This window comes from Polyodon spathula, unplaced genomic scaffold (assembly GCF_017654505.1).
Source record: "Polyodon spathula isolate WHYD16114869_AA unplaced genomic scaffold, ASM1765450v1 scaffolds_3021, whole genome shotgun sequence".
NCBI classification, from domain to species: Eukaryota; Metazoa; Chordata; class Actinopteri; order Acipenseriformes; family Polyodontidae; genus Polyodon; species Polyodon spathula.
In genome coordinates this window covers 47603-67480 of record NW_024474485.1, presented here as the reverse complement: position 1 = coordinate 67480, position 19878 = coordinate 47603, and the positions used below count along the sequence as shown (strand labels likewise).

Sequence of the window (19878 nt, the reverse complement as noted above, 5' to 3'; positions counted from 1 at the left end):
TTAGCCAAGGCCAAAAAAAGCAAGGTATCAACCTATGAAAAGAAAACGAAAAACAGCAGATAAGGTGCCCTCAAAGGGTCCCCCTTACCTGCTCCACAACCTGGCTCCTGGACTGCCGCCTGCCCTAGTCCTCTGCTACCCAGACCACAGCTACCAGCAACCAACGCTGCTCCCGTTTACCTTACCGATACCTTACCGATCGCTTCCAAATCGAGCTGCGGTCAAGCCACACACTGGATCTGAGCCAAGAGGCCGAGAAGCGATGCCCACAATGGTTTTGGCCAAACGCCCCGGGCGCGGCCGCCCGCCGCAGCAGTCGTGGTACTTGCTTCTCGGGCGGGCGGAGGGAGGAAGGAAGGAAGGAAGGAAGGAAGGAAAGGTGCCGGGCTCCAACGGGGGCGACCGCCCTTTCTGTGCTCGTTCTGCTTTTAAACTCCAGGTGGAGCCCCTCCCTGAGGGGAAGGGCTGTCCAAAAATTGGATCGAACTCGTAAATGCTCCTCTCCACGGAAATCTTTAGTAAAAGGCGAAAGGTTCATTCGAGCTGTAGAGAAGCCGGAGCGTGCCTTTGCTGGTGGCCGAGCCCTTCCGGCCGGCCCAAAGGCCCAAAGGCCCTCCCCTCTGCCAAGCGGCAGCGAGGCCACGCACGCAAAACAAAAACAGGGAACTCCTCCCAAAACGCATCTGCCGTTCCGCCCCGGCGAAAGGGCGCTTTGCTGCTGCTGCTACACTGGCCTGCTGCGTGTGTTAGGCCTGCCTGAATATGAAATATGAAAAAAAAAAAAAAAAAAAAAAAAAAAAAAAAAAAAAAGAACGAAAAGAGCGGGAAAACGGCGCGTCCCAGGAAGGGGAGGGTGGGGAGGGAGGGAGGGTGGGGGCTCGCTCTCTCTCTCTCTCTCTCTCTCTCTCTCTCTCTCTCTCTATCTCTCTCTCTCTCTCTCTCTCTCTCTCTCTCTCTCTCTCGCTCGCTCTCTCTCTCTCTTTTGACCTTTCTGAGAAATGGGCACCGTTCCCGGAGGTACTGCAATACCGGGTCGATGCGTGGAGTGGACGGAGCAAGCCCCGCTTCCATCTCCCGCTTCCAAAAATCCATTTAATATAGACGGTCCCCCTATGGGGGACGTATCAGATATTAAACTGATAAGAACAGATTTTTTTTTTTTTTTTTTTTTTTTTTTATTAAATTTTTGCCCTTTTCAAAAAAAACACAAACAATAAATACAAACTGTAAACCACAAATCCTTATCCATTACAAAAACTAAATAATACTTCACAAAAAAAACAATTCGTTTATACATTTCAAAAACACAAACTTATTATCATTACAAAACTAAAACATACAATCAAAATCTGTCTAATACATATAAAACAATAACTAAGAAACTAAACATATAATCTAACAGCACAAGAAAAAAAAACCCTTTCAATTTACATATATGCAAATATTCAAAAAAAATACTAATACTCCTCTAAACACAATCCCACTCACCCACCCATCTCTAATTCTAAATACACCGTTTACATAACCCCTCCACCTCTAAATACACCTCCTAAGAAAACCAAGAACATTATTTTTTCCTAGCGTTCCCCCTCTTTAACGCCTCAAAAAAAACTTTCCGCCTCTCTTCCTCATAACGGTTCCACTCCGCCTCTGTTATTCTTCCCTTCTTCATCCTCTCCTTCCACTCCAGAAGTTCGGCGAACTCCTTGCCACAAAAAGTCCTCATTATGGCCTCCTCCTTTTGTCGGTACTCCGCCTCACTCACTTTATTTTTCTTCACTTCCTCCTTCTCCATTCTCTCACCCCAACTTGGGCTCTCTGTTTCCCCTTTCTCTTTTTCCTCCACACTCTCACTCCGACTCGAACCAGCTGTTCCTCTTACCCCTCTTGACTCTGCTTCACTTCCCAGGTCCTCTGTTACGCTTTCCTCTCCTCCACTCCTGCTTCTCGATTGGCCCTCCCTGACCCACTCCTCATTCCCGTCTCTCTCCTTCCTCTTCCTCTGCACCTCTCCTCCCTCTTCCTCCATTGGAACAGGAATGGACTCATCAGTGGACACCTGAAGGCCTCCCTCCTCCTTTTTTCCCAGGACTCCTCCCCTTTCTTTTGTCTGTTCCGGCTTTGATTTTCCCGCCATTTCGCCTCCTTCTGTCTGAGCTCCACCCCCAACACTCTTTTGTGTTCCAGACTCAAAAGTTTTAGCTTTCTGTCTGTCAGGCTCTCCACTCTTCTTAGCTCCAGGTTGTTGCTTCTCCTCCTTCTCCTTCTGTTTTGTCTCTTGGCTCTGCTTTTTCTCTTTCCCTCCTCCTGCTGCTGCTTCAGCATAGCTCCTTGACCTCTTTTCGCAGTCTTTATACAGGTGATCCATTGCCCCACAAAGATTGCATTTTTTCTTTTCTCCACAGTCTCTACTGATGTGCCCCACCTTGTTACAGTTCCTGCAAACAGTCTCTGTGCACTCTGCAGCATAGTGGTCTGCTGCAGAGCACTTGTAACAAACATCAGGCTGTCCTGCGTACCTGATAATCCCTCTATTCGGCCCGATGTAGAACACAGGTTTCAGGCCTACATGGGTTCCGCTCCTCTGCTCCATCTTGAACCTCCCATAGAACTTCCTCCAGTTAGTCCAAATGCCTGCAGAATCCATTATTTTAACTAGCCCATGCTTCACTACAAAAAACCTTTCAATAAAGCTCTGGATCTCCTCTTCTGGCACTTGGGCACTATTCATGCGAACATGAAAGGTTTTCCAGTCCAGAGTAAAAATCGGTTCAAAAAAGAACTCACTCGCTGTTTCCATAGGGCTTTGCTCAAACACTCCCTTCTTCTCCCAGCAGATGTCCTCGTTCATCAAGGTGAGATCAAAAAGTCCTCTCTTCCCATAATCCTGCAGGCACAGGATCTCTTCCAACTTTAACTGCAACAATCCAAAGACGATTTCGTCGACGAATCTTTTTCGGTCCCATTTCTGCTGCTCAGCATCCTTCACCTGGAACCGGATAGTATTCTTGCTACTGCTGTATTGCATAGCTCCACTTACTACCCAATCGCCTTCTCTTCCTTCAGCAACCAATAAGCTGCGGACAAGCCACACACACTTGATCAGAGCCAAGAGGCCGAGAAGCGATGCCCACAATGGTTTTGGCCAAACGCCCCGGGCGCGGCCGCCCGCCGCAGCAGTCGTGGTACTTGCTTCTCGGGCGGGCGGGCGGGCGGAGGGAGGAGGAGGAAGGAAGGAAGGAAGGAAGGAAGGAAAGGTGCCGGGCTCCAACGGGGGCGACCGCCCTTTCTGTGCTCGTTCTGCTTTTAAACTCCAGGTGGAGCCCCTCCCTGAGGGGAAGGGCTGTCCAAAAATTGGATCGAACTCGTAAATGCTCCTCTCCACGGAAATCTTTAGTAAAAGGCGAAAGGTTCATTCGAGCTGTAGAGAAGCCGGAGCGTGCCTTTGCTGGTGGCCGAGCCCTTCCGGCCGGCCCAAAGGCCCAAAGGCCCTCCCCTCTGCCAAGCGGCAGCGAGGCCACGCACGCAAAACAAAAACAGGGAACTCCTCCCAAAACGCATCTGCCGTTCCGCCCCGGCGAAAGGGCGCTTTGCTGCTGCTGCTGCTACACTGGCCTGCTGCGTGTGTTAGGCCTGCCTGAATATGAAATATGAAAAAAAAAAAAAAAAAAAAAAAAAAAAAAAAAAAAAAAAGAACGAAAAGAGCGGGAAAACGGCGCGTCCCAGGAAAGGGGAGGTGGGGAGGGATGGAGGGACTCTCTCGCTCTCTCTCTCTCTCTCTCTCTCTCTCTCTCTCTCTCTCTCTCTCTCTCTCTCTCTCTCGCTCGCTCTCTCTCTCTCTCTCTCTCTCTCTCTCTCTCTCTCTCGCTCGCTCTCTCTCTCTTTTGACCTTTCTGAGAAATGGGCACCGTTCCCGGAGGTACTGCAATACCGGGTCGATGCGTGGAGTGGACGGAGCAAGCCCCGCTTCCATCTCCCGCTTCCAAAAATCCATTTAATATAGACGGTCCCCCTATGGGGGACGTATCAGATATTAAACTGATAAGAACAGATTTTTTTTTTTTTTTTTAATGAACAACAATACAATTACAATTACAATCAAATAATTACATATTTACATATTTACATACTTCTAAGTAACCATACTGTTACAGTGGTATTTACATATTTTACAAACACACAGTACATTGGAGACATCCTATATTTGTATAGCAGTAAGATTCTTCCATTTTTCTTTGGCGGCATTAAAGCCCCATCTATCCACATCTATTTGGATCCGCCTCTTTACCTGCCCCCGAATCTCTCTCATCAACCTATCAGGACACATGCACTTGTTGTTTTTAACCAAACAGTTCCTGTTTCCCCAAATTTCAAACTTTATCAAACTTACTAGAAACCATAGAATAAAACCCATCTTTTTTGAATATTTTCCCAACCCACCACCATACATAATAAAATCATAATCCAAAACAAAACCCGACACCAATAATTCAAACAGAACCCCCGCCCTCTCCCACACTGATTTAGAAAAGGGGCATTCCCACAACATGTGCCTTTGTGTTTCCTCTGATAGACAGCTGTTCCTTGGACAAAAAGGGTTTCTGGTCAGGGAGTGCCTGTGTAGAACCTCCCGCACTGGAACTCGGCTATGTGCACATAACCAATTAAAATCACTGAATCTATTATCCAAGCCTTTCGGTTGGATCTCAGCCCAGGCGTTTTGTGGGGTCAGTGAAAAAAACCGTACATAAAAGCTTGAAACAGACTGACGATACAACATTTTATGTGATAAACATAGATCTTTTTCTTTACAAGCTGGATTAGCCTTTGACCACACTACAGCATGTTCATACCAGGCAGGCCTGGTCTCTGCCTTGGGAACGCTGTTTGAAATAGGGGCCAGATGACGCATAGGCCAGGAAAACCAAAACTTGATAAAAAACTGCCGTTTGTGCGAGACTTCCCCAACCAAAGCAACATATAGGTTTGAAAAAAATAAACAGTCTAGTTTCAGTGGTATGTGCGGCACATCCCTCCCCCCCTCCTTTATAGGTCTGTACATAATGTCCCTCCTCACATACTCATACCTCCCTCCCCACATAAACTGAAACACTGTCCTAGTGACCCCCCTTCTCATTCTGCGAGGCAAAGGAAATACATATGCCAGGTAGACCAAAACAGGCAGAACGATGGCTTTTACTACTAGCACTTTACCTATAAAGGTTAGTCTTCTACTTTTCCAAAGTGCTAGCTGCCTACCCACCTTTTCTAACCTCTCCTCCCAATTCTTAACCTCTGCCTGGGTGCGATGAAATGTGACCCCAAGAATTTTAATACCCTCTGTACATAGTTTTAAATCACACTGTGCATCTTCTCTGTTACTCCAGGTTCCAAAATACATCATAGAAGTTTTATTTACATTCAAACAGGACCCTGAAGCTAACCCAAATCTGTGAACTAACGCTAAAGAGCTTTTTAAACTGAAATCGGAATCCAAAAATAACGTGGAATCATCGGCGTACTGTGAGATTTTCAATACCTCTCCCTTACTACCTGGGATTACCACCCCCCCCACCCTCCCGTCCCCCCGTAGAGCCGCTGCAAAGGGCTCCACAAACAAGACATAGAGGAGAGGAGAGAGCGGACAACCCTGCCTTACTCCCGATTCCTGTCGGACCTCTCTCCCCAAATTCCCATTCACTCTGAGACTACTGAAAACCCCATTATACATAATGCCCACCCACCTCAAAAAGTGCTCACCAAACCCAAAATTTTGCAAAACCCTGAACAAAAACCCATGATGTACCCGGTCGAAAGCCTTTTGCTGATCTAAACTAACAAGCATCAGTGGTATCCTCCTGTCCTCCGCCCAGCCAATCACGTCTCGAATCAACTGCAGGTTCCACTGGGCAGACCTGCCTGGGACTCCACAAGTCTGGTCTGTGTGCACAATATGGGGCATCGCTCTCCCCAGCCTACCTGTAAGGACCTTTGCTATTAATTTATAATCAGCATTTAATAAGGTAATGGGCCTCCAGTTCTGCAGATCAGACTTCTCTCCTTTCTTAAATAAAAGAGTGACAATGCCCTCCTTCATTGATCTCCCTAGTTCACCTTGTTTAAAGATAGCCTGAACTACCTCCAAGACATCCTTTCCCAACACCTTCCAAAATGCCAAATAAAATTCTTTCCCAAGCCCATCAGATCCCGGTACCTTCCTGCTTTTCATCCCTTTCAGGGCTGCTGTCAGCTCCTCTAACAGTATTGGCTTCTCTAAGTCCTCTACTACTTCTTCTGGCACTCGGGACAACACCTGAGCAAGGAAATGGCTCCCCTCCTCCTCGCTCACATCTCGCACCGAAAACAGATCTTCATAAAAGGAGCTAGCACATTCCAGTACCTCCGCAGGGTCCAATACTTCCCTGTTTTGCTTGTCCCTCAGGCTAGTGATTACCTGCCTACTCTGTCTATCTCTGATTTGCCTAAAGAAAGAATGAGTGCAAGCTTCAGTGTTAAAGACCACTTCTCCTTGCCTCCGGAACAAAAACTGTGTGGCTTTAAAAGTAAAAATATCCTTCAACTGCTGTTTCACCTGTGCAAAATACTCCCAATTAACTGTGTGTCCCCTATTACCTAGCATGTATAATCCCTCCAAAATCCGCTGTAATCTGAAAATCTCCTTCCTTTCCCTTTTAGCCTTAGCTTTACCATACTCTTGTGACATTACTTTCACCCTCCTTTTCACCTCCTCCCACCACTCTACCACTGAACTGAAATATGGCTTCAACCCCACCCAAAACTGATAGTGCTCTAAAAAAGACTCACAGAACTCTCTCTCTTCAAGTACTTTGTTGTTAAATTTCCAATAACCTTTGCCAAACAAGGGAGCTTTAACTAATATTTTAAGTGATATAAGGTCATGATCTGAAAACCACATAGGGAGAACAGACCCAGACTGCAACTGAAAATTTTTACTAACAAAAAAATAATCCAGCCTGCTACTAGACCCTCTGGAATTCCTCCAAGTGGCCCCCTTCATTTTTAATTTTGCAAAGGCATCAACTAACTCAAAATTTATTAACAAGGATTTCAGATATTTAAAACTAAAATCTGCATCTTGCGCTATGTCCAAATTAATATTAAAGTCCCCTCCCATCACCACCACCCTATTAGTGACCAACAAATCCCCTAACTCAGCAAACAGATCTGCCCTTGCAGACATAAGAGGATTTGCATATATATTAATAAATCTAAACTGTGTCCCCCCACAATCAGCATCCACCATTAAGACCCTCCCCGGTACAGGTGAAACAGTGTGTACAATTCCCACATTTTGACCCTTAAAAACAATACCCACTCCTGAAGAATGAACCCCCCCCACACTCCAACGGGATTCACCAGCCCCCCACTCTGTACTGAAGGCCTCTACATCCTTCTCATCTTTAAGGTGTACCTCTTGAAAAAAACAAACTGAAAAATCATATAAACGTAAAGAGGTAAACACAGCTGTCCTCTTCACTTTGTCTCTCAAACCCCTGACATTTACAGACATTAAATTCAAAGAAGACATTTACAAAAGCTGAAAGAAAAAAAGGAAGAAAACCGAACAAACTCAAGTCCCTTTTTTTTCTTCTAAAGCGGACATATGTCCAGGCCCACCTTCAGGAGGACATTCCTTCTCCTGGCTGGGTAGCATTTGCCTAGTATAGTATTACCAAGAGCCAGAACTTGCTCTTGGATTTCTTCTAAAGTAGCTCCCAGTTCAGTACTGCCTGTGCTGCCTTCACTCCAGTCTCTGACAGCTCCCTCTTCTGACAGTTCTTCTAAAGCTTCCCCCTCCTCTTCTACCAGCAAAGCGTCATAGGGATTAACGGAAAGCGGGATCCCCTCTACCTTCCGTTTAGTGACAGCCTCTGATTGACTCTTTGACGGTTCGTCAACGCTTTTCCGTTTCTCCCTACCTCTCTTCATCTCGCTCCAGTGCTGCTGGTTCCCAGGAAGCGGTTCGCTGTAGTCACGGGAGGAAGCCAGCACCCTACGACTGGGTCCGCCTGCAACCTCCTCCTCTCCCTCCTTCTCCTCCTCCATTTCCTGTGGGGTTTCTGGGACAGTCTCCCCCGTACCTGCTGATTCTTCCTCCACCGGCTCCTCTCTTCGGACTGCATCTGCATAGGTTGCACTCCTCTTTGGGCACTGTTTGAACAGGTGCTCCTCAGAGTTACAGATGCTGCATTTTTTAATTCTGTCACAGTCCTTAGTCTCATGATCTGTGCCTTGGCAGTTGCGACAGACCATGTTCTTGCAAGTGGCAGCCAGGTGCCCAAAAATCCCACATTTCCTGCAGTACTGGGGCTGTCCGCTGTAAAACAGGTAGCCCCTGTTTGGCCCGATTGTAAAGTTGGCCGGCGGGTGCTTAAACCCATCAGAGCTGCTCTTATCAGGCTTTAGAGTTACCCGGAACTGTCTTTTGCCTGTCCATATGCCATGCTTGTCTCTGACTGGTAATCCCCCGGAAACAGTTTTGCAGTACCGAGACAAGAACAGCTCAATATCAAAGTCACTGATATATGGGTTAAACATGTGCACTGTTATTACCCTGTGGTCTTTGTGCCAAAGTGGCTCCATGCTATAAAAAGACAAAGGCTTTTCTGCTGCTTTCTCTTCAAAAATCTTTAGAAAGGTATCGTAAACAACACCACTTTCAAAAGTTAAGTCCAAAAATCTTTGGCTGTTATTCACCTGTAAGCAGTAGATCTGAGCAGGTACAAAGCGCAGTTGTCCCAGCAAAACCTTCTCCACAAACTGATCACGATCCAGGAAATCCTCCTTGTTCTCCTCTTTCCATCTGAAACGGACGGTATTCCGTAGTCCAGCCCCGGGTGCCGACTTGAATGAAGATTTAAACGCCATCTTCGTATCACCTTCTTTTTCTCTCAGATAGAGCAAACTGCGGTCATGCCACACACTTGCTCTGAGCCAAGAGGCCGAGAAGCGATGCCCACAATGGTTTTGGCCAAACGCCCCGGGCGCGGCCGCCCGCCGCAGCAGTCGTGGTACTTGCTTCTCGGGCGGGCGGGCGGGCGGGCGGAGGGAGGGAGGGAGGGAGGAAGGAAGGAAGGAAAGGTGCCGGGCTCCAACGGGGGCGACCGCCCTTTCTGTGCTCGTTCTGCTTTTAAACTCCAGGTGGAGCCCCTCCCTGAGGGGAAGGGCTGTCCAAAAATTGGATCGAACTCGTAAATGCTCCTCTCCACGGAAATCTTTAGTAAAAGGCGAAAGGTTCATTCGAGCTGTAGAGAAGCCGGAGCGTGCCTTTGCTGGTGGCCGAGCCCTTCCGGCCGGCCCAAAGGCCCAAAGGCCCTCCCCTCTGCCAAGCGGCAGCGAGGCCACGCACGCAAAACAAAAACAGGGAACTCCTCCCAAAACGCATCTGCCGTTCCGCCCCGGCGAAAGGGCGCTTGCTGCTGCTGCTGCTACACTGGCCTGCTGCGTGTGTTAGGCCTGCCTGAATATGAAATATGAAAAAAAAAAAAAAAAAAAAAAAAAAAAAAAAAAAAAAAAGAAAAGAGCGGGAAAACGGCGCGTCCCAGGAAAGGGGAGGGTGGGGAGGGAGGGAGGGAGGGTCGCTCTCGCTCTCTCTCTCTCTCTCTCTCTCTCTCTCTCTCTCTCTCTCTCTCTCTCTCTCTCTCTCTCTCTCTCTCTCTCTCTCTCTCTCTCTCGCTCTCTCTCTCTTTTGACCTTTCTGAGAAATGGGCACCGTTCCCGGAGGTACTGCAATACCGGGTCGATGCGTGGAGTGGACGGAGCAAGCCCCTGTTCCATCTCCCGATTCCAAAAATCCAATTAATATAGACGGTCCCCCTATGGGGGACGTATCAGATATTAAACTGATAAGAACAGATTTTTTTTTTTTTTTTTTTTTTTTTATTTGAAAATATTTTATTAATTCATTGCAAAAAAAACCATTACATTATGGTTTACAAAAACCATATCTATCACAGAAACAAAAAAAATTCAAAAACAAACAATAAACAAAGACAAAATCATTTCATTAACTATTACAAATCAAACAAAAAAAAACATTTCAAAAACAAAAAAACAAAGACAAAGACAAAAATCATTTCATTACTTTTGCATAATCATAATAACAAAGAAAACACACAACACATCAATCATTGCAAAAAAAAAACCAGCACAAACACAAAATACATCAATTCTTCAGAAACATAACCATCAGTTTTTCAAAGTTCTTATGCACATACAACACAAAACAAAACATATTTCAATAAACAATACATTCCCCCAAAAACAAAAAATCTTTCTCTATTTCCACTCCCACTCTCTATTTTCCATATTCTTTCTTAAGTCAAAATCATAGTCAACACAAAACAAAAACAAAAATCCTTCTTTTAAAACTTTTCACTTCTTGAGCTTTCCCTTCATTTTCTCCTCTGCCTTCCATCTTGCACCTAGCAATACTCTATTCCTCTCTGTTCTATATTTCCTAAGCTCTATCTCTGTTATTAACCCCTTCATCAGCCTCTCCTTCCAAGCTCTTAACTCTACATACTCCCTCCTACAAAGTTCGTGCATGAGACTGTCCTCCCTTTCTTCCGCTATACGTGCCTCCATACTCCTTGGTACCAGTTCTCTCCATGGATCTAGCCTTCTTATCCTCCTTTCCTCCTCTTCTTCCACACTTTCAGACCAGCTCGGACCGCTACACCCTCGCTGGCACTCTCCTCGCTTCTGCTCCCGGCTCCGGCTTCTCTGTTTTTCCGCTTTTTATTGACTTCACTCTCCGCTTCCTCCATCGCCTCACTCTCTTGCACCTTGTCACTCACTTGTCACCTTGTCCGCCCCACCACCACCTTCACCCACACCTCCACCCCCTTTCACTTCCTTACCACTCATACCCCCTCCACCTCTCTCCACTCTCACCACCCCATATCCCTTACTTACATCACCACCACTTTTACTCCCTCCACTCATCCCCTTTCCACTCCCATCTTTCTTTACACCATCAACACACTCATTTGCTCGTTCACCATCCATGCTACTTCCACCTCCACTCATTCCCTTTCCACTCCCATCTTTCTTTGCACCACCACCACCCTCATTTGCTCGCTCACCATCCATACTACCTCCACCTCCACTCTTTCCCTCTTCACTCCCATCTTTCTTTGCACCATCACCACCCTCATTTGCTCGCTCTCCATCCATACCACGCTTCCCACACTCTCTGTACAAATGATCGAAAGATCCACACATACTACAACTCTTTGGGGTGTTGCAGTCCATCGCTTCATGCCCCTTCCTCCTACACTTTTGGCAGAACACCACTTGGCACTCACTCGCCTCATGTCCTTCAGTGTCACACTTGAAGCATTTCCTTGGTTGCCCAGGGTAAGATAGAAAACCCCTGTTTCCTCCAATCTGTATCTGGCCCGGAGGGTGTATTATACCCCCCTCCTTTTGTACTACAAATCTTCAGCCTCACAAAGAATTTCCATTTCCCAGTCCAAATACCTGCAGGGTCAAGAACTTTAAAAGGTCCCGAAATAATATCGCAAACCCGACCAACGTACTGTGCAACATCCTCTTGTCCAACATATGGGTTGTACATAAAAACAAATAAAGGTCGAACTTCCCTTGCAAACAAAGGGTCTCCAATATACATTGAAAAAGGTCTTTCATTTTTCTTCTGCTGAAAAACATCCCACACATTTCGAGCCAGTTCTTCGCTACATAGAGCTAAATCAAAAAACTTATCATAATTTTGGAAACAAAAAATAGACTTAACTTCCAGCTTCAGTCCTTTCAGCAGCACTTCCTTAACGAAAAATTCACGTCCACCTGGCGTATTCTTCCATTCTCCAACATCCACGGTCCTCAGCTGTTTCTCCAACTCCTCACTCCATCGAAACCGGATCAGGTTCTGCATTCTCCTTCCCGTTGCCATCGCATCCAGCTCCCAGCGCCTTCTCTTTCTCAGCAAATATTCAAAATGCTGCGGTCATGCCACATACACTTGAAATGAGCCAAGAGGCCGAGAAGCGATGCCCACAATGGTTTTGGCCAAACGCCCCGGGCGCGGCCGCCCGCCGCAGCAGTCGTGGTACTTGCTTCTCGGGCGGGCGGAGGGAGGGAGGAAGGAAGGAAGGAAGGAAGGAAGGAAGGAAAGGTGCCGGGCTCCAACGGGGGCGACCGCCCTTTCTGTGCTCGTTCTGCTTTTAAACTCCAGGTGGAGCCCCTCCCTGAGGGGAAGGGCTGTCCAAAAATTGGATCGAACTCGTAAATGCTCCTCTCCACGGAAATCTTTAGTAAAAGGCGAAAGGTTCATTCGAGCTGTAGAGAAGCCGGAGCGTGCCTTTGCTGGTGGCCGAGCCCTTCCGGCCGGCCCAAAGGCCCAAAGGCCCTCCCCTCTGCCAAGCGGCAGCGAGGCCACGCACGCAAAACAAAAACAGGGAACTCCTCCCAAAACGCATCTGCCGTTCCGCCCCGGCGAAAGGGCGCTTTGCTGCTGCTGCTACACTGGCCTGCTGCGTGTGTTAGGCCTGCCTGAATATGAAATATGAAAAAAAAAAAAAAAAAAAAAAAAAAAAAAAAAAAAGAACGAAAAGAGCGGGAAAACGGCGCGTCCCAGGAAAGGGGAGGTGGGGAGGGAGGGAGGGTGGGCTCTCTCTCTCTCTCTCTCTCTCTCTCTCTCTCTCTCTCTCTCTCTCTCTCTCTCTCGCTCTCTCTCTCTCTCTCTCTCTCTCGCTCTCTCTCGCTCTCTCTCTCTCTCTCTCTCTTTTGACCTTTCTGAGAAATGGGCACCGTTCCCGGAGGTACTGCAATACCGGGTCGATGCGTGGAGTGGACGGAGCAAGCCCCGCTTCCATCTCCCGCTTCCAAAAATCCATTTAATATAGACGGTCCCCCTATGGGGGACGTATCAGATATTAAACTGATAAGAACAGATTTTTTTTTTTTTTTTTTTTTTTTTTTATTTGAAAATATTTTATTAATTCATTGCAAAAAAACCATTACATCTATGGTTTACAAAAACCATATCTATCACAGAAACAAAAAACATTCAAAAACAAACAATAAACAAAGACAAAATCATTTCATTAACTATTACAAATCAAACAAAAAAAAACATTTCAAAAACAAAAAAACAAAGACAAAGACAAAAATCATTTCATTACTTTTGCATAATCATAATAACAAAGAAAACACACAACACATCAATCATTGCAAAAAAAAAAACCAGCACAAACACAAAATACATCAATTCTTCAGAAACATAACCATCAGTTTTTCAAAGTTCTTATGCACATACAACACAAAACAAAACATATTTCAATAAACAATACATTCCCCCAAAAACAAAAAATCTTTCTCTATTTCCACTCCCACTCTCTATTTTCCATATTCTTTCTTAAGTCAAAATCATAGTCAACACAAAACAAAAACAAAAATCCTTCTTTTAAAACTTTTCACTTCTTGAGCTTTCCCTTCATTTTCTCCTCTGCCTTCCATCTTGCACCTAGCAATACTCTATTCCTCTCTGTTCTATATTTCCTAAGCTCTATCTCTGTTATTAACCCCTTCATCAGCCTCTCCTTCCAAGCTCTTAACTCTACATACTCCCTCCTACAAAGTTCGTGCATGAGACTGTCCTCCCTTTCTTCCGCTATACGTGCCTCCATACTCCTTGGTACCAGTTCTCTCCATGGATCTAGCCTTCTTATTCTCCTTTCCTCCTCTTCTTCCACACTTTCAGACCAACTCGGACCGATTACACCCTCGCTGGCACTCTCCTCGCTTCTGCTCCCGGCTCCGGCTTCTCTGTTTTTCCGCTTTTTATTGACTTCACTCTCCGCTTCCTCCATCGCCTCACTCTCTTGTACCTTGTCACTCACTTGTACCTTCCGCCCCACCACCACCTTCACCCCCACCACCACCCCACACCCACACCTCCACCCCCTTTCACTTCCTTACCACTCATACCCCCTCCACCTCTCTCCACACTCACCACCCCATATCCCTTACTTATATCACCACCACTTTTACTCCCTCCACTCATCCCCTTTCCACTCCCATCTTTCTTTACACCATCAACACACTCATTTGCTCGTTCACCATCCATGCTACTTCCACCTCCACTCATTCCCTTTCCACTCCCATCTTTCTTTGCACCACCACCACCCTCATTTGCTCCCTCACCATCCATACCACCTCCACTTCCACTCTTTCCCTCTTCACTCCCATCTTTCTTTGCACCATCACCACTCTCATTTGCTCGCTCTCCATCCATACCACGCTTCCCACACTCTCTGTACAAATGATCGAAAGATCCACACATACTACAACTCTTTGGGGTGTTGCAGTCCATCGCTTCATGCCCCTTCCTCCTACACTTTTGGCAGAACACCACTTGGCACTCACTCGCCTCATGTCCTTCAGTGTCACACTTGAAGCATTTCCTTGGTTGCCCAGGGTAAGATAGAAAACCCCTGTTTCCTCCAATCTGTATCTGGCCCGGAGGGTGTATTATACCCCCCTCTTTTGTACTACAAATCTTCAGCCTCACAAAAAATTTCCATTTCCCAGTCCAAATACCTGCAGGGTCAAGAACTTTAAAAGGTCCCGAAATAATATCACAAACCCGACCAATGTACTGTGCAACATCCTCTTGTCCAACATATGGGTTGTACATAAAAACAAATAAAGGTCGAACTTCCCTTGCAAACAAAGGGTCTCCAATATACATTGAAAAAGGTCTTTCATTTTTCTTCTGCTGAAAAACATCCCACACATTTCGAGCCAGTTCTTCGCTACATAGAGCTAAATCAAAAAACTTATCATAATTTTGGAAACAAAAAATAGACTTAACTTCCAGCTTCAGTCCTTTCAGCAGCACTTCCTTAACGAAAAATTCACGTCCACCTGGCGTATCCTTCCACTCTCCAACATCCACGGTTCTCAGCTGTTTCACCAACTCCTCACTCCATCGAAACCGGATCAGGTTCTGCATTCTCCTTCCCGTTGCCATCGCATCCAGCTCCCAGCGCCTTCTCTTTCTCAGCAAATATTCAAAATGCTGCGGTCATGCCACATACACTTGAAATGAGCCAAGAGGCCGAGAAGCGATGCCCACAATGGTTTTGGCCAAACGCCCCGGGCGCGGCCGCCCGCCGCAGCAGTCGTGGTACTTGCTTCTCGGGCGGGCGGGCGGAGGGAGGGAGGAAGGAAGGAAGGAAGGAAGGAAGGAAGGAAAGGTGCCGGGCTCCAACGGGGGCGACCGCCCTTTCTGTGCTCGTTCTGCTTTTAAACTCCAGGTGGAGCCCCTCCCTGAGGGGAAGGGCTGTCCAAAAATTGGATCGAACTCGTAAATGCTCCTCTCCACGGAAATCTTTAGTAAAAGGCGAAAGGTTCATTCGAGCTGTAGAGAAGCCGGAGCGTGCCTTTGCTGGTGGCCGAGCCCTTCCGGCCGGCCCAAAGGCCCAAAGGCCCTCCCCTCTGCCAAGCGGCAGCGAGGCCACGCACGCAAAACAAAAACAGGGAACTCCTCCCAAAACGCATCTGCCGTTCCGCCCCGGCGAAAGGGCGCTTTGCTGCTGCTGCTACACTGGCCTGCTACACTGGCCTGCTGCGTTAGGCCTGCCTGAATATGAAATATGAAAAAAAAAAAAAAAAAAAAAAAAAAAAAAAACGAAAAAAAGAGCGGGAAAACGCGCGTCCCAGGAAAGGGGAGGTGGGGAGGGGGGTGAATGGTGGGGCCTCTCGCTCTCTCTCTCTCCTCTCTCTCTCCTCGCCTCTCTCCTCTCTCTCTCTCTCGCCTCTCTCTCCTCCTCTCCTCCTCTCTCTCTCTCTCTCTCTCTCTCTCTCTCCTCTCTCTCTCTCTCTCTCTCTCTCTCTCTCTCTCTCTCTCTCTCTTTTGACCTTTCTGAGAAATGGGCACCGTTCCCGGAGGTACTGCAATACCGGGTCGATGCGTGGAGTGGACGGAGCAAGCCCCGCTTCCATCTCCCGCTTCCAAAAATCCATTTAATATAGACGGTCCCCCTATGGGGGACGTATCAGATATTAAACTGATAAGAACAGATTTTGATTTTTGATATTAAATTTTATTCAGTGGTTTACATGACATTTTTCATCACTGATCCCCATGTTTCTTTACATTTCTTTTCCCCATGCACAAACCCATACATTCTAAGCATACCTTTAATTTGTGCCACAAATGCATAATACATCTCTTTAGCTGTCAAAACATCCTTGATCTTCCTGATTTGTTTGCATCTTGTATTCCATACATATTCTTTTCCCATACTAACTATGGTCCACACCACCTCATATTCTCTCTGTTTCAATTTATTCAAACCTCCACCATACAGAATGCAATCAGATGACAAGACATTATCCTCAATGACTCCTTTCATAATCCTCATCCTCACCCGCCTCCAGAACTTAGTCACAACCTGGCAGCTCCATAACGCGTGCCTCACCGTTTCTCCTACCCCACATTTCCTTGGACACAATGAATCCCTCGCACACCCATGTCTGTATAATGTATCTTTTACAGGTAATCTATTCAATGCCGCCAACCAATTTAAATCCTTTGTTGAGTTATCCAAATACTTTGGTTGTAGCTGTTTCCAATTGATTTCACTATTTACCTGTACCTCTGCCCTTTTGTTTATCATTTTATCCCTAAGACATGTGTACATCCCTTTATGATTTAACACCACTTCCTTTTTCAGAATTTCTGGATGTGTTTTTAAAAACAGAGCAGCTCTTTCATAATGCCACGGCCTCTTATCTGCCCTGGGTACGACATTCCTAATATTTACTATGGATCTTAACACAAAGGAAAACCAAAACTTTATAAAAAAACAAGCTTTGTGATCTTTCTCTTCAATAATCATTTTACAAGTATTGTGGACATACAAAACCTCTAACTTTAATGGGATACATGGAACATCTCTGCCCCCTTGTGGTACTGGCATATACATCTGTTCTCTTTTAACCGATTCATACCGACCCCCCCATATAAAAGAAAACACCACCTTTGTCAGTAATAATTTACATTTTGTCGGCATAGGAAAGATATAAGCCATATAATTCAAACCTGGCAGTAGATCTGCTTTGATAACAACCACCTTCCCTGTTATAGTTAATCTCCTAACCCTCCATATATCCAATTGTGTTTTAACCCTCTCAATTTTCTCCACCCAGTTTCTTTTAGCACATTCTTCTTTGTAAAACTTAAGACCTAAAATTTTCATCCCATCTTTGCACCAGGTAAAGCCATGTCTTACATCATTCCTGTCAGCCCACCTTCCACAATACATTATCGATGACTTCCCCATGTTAATCTTTGATCCTGTTGCACGACTGAACCCCTGCAACAGCTCTACTATCCTGTCCAAACCTTTATCTGTTGACACAAATAATGTCATGTCATCTGCATATTGAGTGATTTTAACTGTATCCCCCGCCCCTCCTGGTATATGGACCCCTTTAATGTCTTTATCCTTTCTGATTAATTCCGCTAAAGGTTCGATAAAAATTACATAAAGCAAAGGAGACAGAGGGCAACCCTGCCTCACCCCTCCAAACTGTCTAACTGGTTCAGAAAAAAACCCATTTATATTTACCAAACTAAACACCTCTTTATACAATATCTGGATCCACTTTATAAAAACTGGCCCAAAATTAAATTTCTTCAACAAATTTAACAAAAATGCGTGATTCACCCTATCAAATGCTTTCTCCTGATCTAAATTTAATAGGCATAGAGGTAAGTCTCGTTCTTTAACCCAAGTCAAAATGTCCCTTATTAAAATTAGATTTAGACAACTAGACCTCCCCTTCACTCCACATGTCTGGTCTATATTCACTATTGATGGCATTACTCTTTTTAGCCTATTTGTTAATATTTTACTTAATATTTTATAATCCACTGAGAGCAATGTTATTGGCCTCCAGTTCTCTAGCTCAGTTCTATCCCCTTTCTTGAATATAAGGCTTATTACCCCTTTCCTCATTGACTCAGGCATTATTCCCTCTTCAAAAATCTCCCTATATACCTCCACCAAATCCTTCTTTAGCAAATCCCAAAAACACACAAAGAATTCTTTGGGCAACCCATCACACCCTGGCGTTTTATTTCCTTTCATTGAATCTAGTGCTGCCTTTGCCTCAGCCTCCGTTACCTCCTCCTCCAATTGATCCTGCTCTTCACTAGTTAATTTATTCTCAATACTCTTCAACAACACATCTACCTCCTGTTGAGACACTTCCCTTTCAGCAAAGAGATCCTGATAAAACCGCCTGGCATGCCTTAACATTTCCTCCTTCCCACCAACCTCCCCTTTTTCTGTTTTAAGCCCAATTACTACACTTTTAGTTTGTTTTTGCTTTACTGATTGAAAAAAAAATTTGGTTACCTTTTCATCACTTTCTTTCTCATTTATTTTAGCCAAGAAAGCAAACTCCTGGGCTTTCTGCTCAAAATAATCCCCCATTGCTCCTTTTAACCTCTTAACCTCTCCCCAGTCTATCTCTTCTCCATTATTCATTTTAGAGAACAATCCTTGTAATTTATAATTGTAACCATTTATTTTATCTCTCTCCCTCCTCCTCTGCCACCTGCAATATTTCTGACAAAATGTATTAACTTTCTTTTTTACATCTTCCCACCACCCTACCATAGAGTTGTACCCCCTTTTTAAATTCTGCCACCCTTTATACATTTCCTGGAACCTAGCCTGAAATTCCTCATCCTCCAGAACTCTTACATTAAGTTTCCAAAACCCCGTCCCTCTCTCTGGAACCTCCACCTTTATACTGACTACCAGCATTTCGTGATCCGAGCCCCAACATGGAAAAATTTTAAAATCTTGGATTGTAACCCCCACTGGTAGAAAAAAATAATCAATCCTTGATTGATCCCCTCTAGAGTTCCTCCATGTAAACCCCCCATCCTGTTTATTCATTTCTCTATAAGAGTCATAAAAAGAAAAATCAGTACACATTTTTTTAATCCACGTGGCCGAAAAATCCCTAGCACCTTGTTCCTCACTCTCCAATTTATCTAAAGACACATTAAAGTCTCCACCCATCACCACCACCCTACTAGTATTTAAAAGTGAAGGCAAACACTTAAAAAACTCCAATCTAGCCCCCCTCTTACTAGGTGCATACACATTTATACAACGAAACCTCACCCCGTTCCAATTTACATCCACACACAACACTCTTCCAGGATTAACAGAACATGAGCTCTCAATAACAAAACCCCTTCCCTTAAATAGTATCCCCACCCCATCAGCGTGCACATGCCCAATGCTCCAACATGAAGGTCCTTCTTTCCATTCTTTTGAAAACGTCTTTATATCTCCATTATCTTTTAAATGGCATTCTTGGAGGAATGCTACATCAAAGTTCACAGTCGCCAATGAAAACAAAAAGGTTTTTCTTTTCCCAATGTCCCTCAAGCCTCTTGCATTAATTGTCAGTACTTTAAATGCCATTAGGTAGTTTTAAAGAAGCGATTCTCTCACTCACCTGTCTCTTCACGTTGTTTCTTGCTTCCCTCTGCTCTCAACAACATTCCTGTTGTGTGAGCAAATGTCTCAACCCCTCCAGGACTCAAATATCCTTTCTGCCCAGATGTGTTGGCTTCGCACACAGAGTAGTCTTCTCCTTCTTCCAGCTCCTTCATACTGCTTACCAATGGATCGAATCTATTATAAGTGGTTACAGCTGTGACCACCCCTTTTAGCCCTTTCTTCTCCTCCGGCTCTTCCTCTTTTTTCTCACCTGAAGCTTTTCTCTTGTTCCTTGCTTCCATCCATTCCATTCCTTCCGAATTCTCTCTGGCCTCCT

The 19878-nt window shown here is 45.4% G+C and overlaps 8 non-coding genes and 2 pseudogenes across 8 annotated transcripts; all 10 read right to left on the bottom strand.

Annotated features, from left to right (window-relative positions):
- Nucleotides 1–445: 445 nt before the first annotated feature.
- LOC121311177 lies at nt 446–563 on the bottom strand. The gene has a single exon (XR_005949131.1). It is a non-coding gene; the product is annotated as a U5 spliceosomal RNA (small nuclear RNA).
- Nucleotides 564–995: 432 nt separating this feature from the next.
- On the bottom strand, nt 996–1215 carry LOC121311228 (annotated as a pseudogene).
- Nucleotides 1216–3323: 2108 nt separating this feature from the next.
- LOC121311176 lies at nt 3324–3441 on the bottom strand. Its single transcript, XR_005949130.1, has one exon. It is a non-coding gene; the product is annotated as a U5 spliceosomal RNA (small nuclear RNA).
- A 456-nt stretch (nt 3442–3897) lies between these two features.
- Nucleotides 3898–4087, bottom strand: LOC121311220. Its single transcript, XR_005949165.1, has one exon. It is a non-coding gene; the product is annotated as a U2 spliceosomal RNA (small nuclear RNA).
- A 5102-nt stretch (nt 4088–9189) lies between these two features.
- LOC121311175 lies at nt 9190–9307 on the bottom strand. The gene has a single exon (XR_005949129.1). It is a non-coding gene; the product is annotated as a U5 spliceosomal RNA (small nuclear RNA).
- A 436-nt stretch (nt 9308–9743) lies between these two features.
- Nucleotides 9744–9935, bottom strand: LOC121311221. The gene has a single exon (XR_005949166.1). It is a non-coding gene; the product is annotated as a U2 spliceosomal RNA (small nuclear RNA).
- A 2312-nt stretch (nt 9936–12247) lies between these two features.
- On the bottom strand, nt 12248–12365 carry LOC121311172. Its single transcript, XR_005949127.1, has one exon. It is a non-coding gene; the product is annotated as a U5 spliceosomal RNA (small nuclear RNA).
- A 440-nt stretch (nt 12366–12805) lies between these two features.
- Nucleotides 12806–12999, bottom strand: LOC121311223. The gene has a single exon (XR_005949168.1). It is a non-coding gene; the product is annotated as a U2 spliceosomal RNA (small nuclear RNA).
- A 2333-nt stretch (nt 13000–15332) lies between these two features.
- On the bottom strand, nt 15333–15450 carry LOC121311171. The gene has a single exon (XR_005949126.1). It is a non-coding gene; the product is annotated as a U5 spliceosomal RNA (small nuclear RNA).
- Nucleotides 15451–15938: 488 nt separating this feature from the next.
- On the bottom strand, nt 15939–16119 carry LOC121311211 (annotated as a pseudogene).
- Between the last annotated feature and the right edge of the window lie 3759 nt (nt 16120–19878).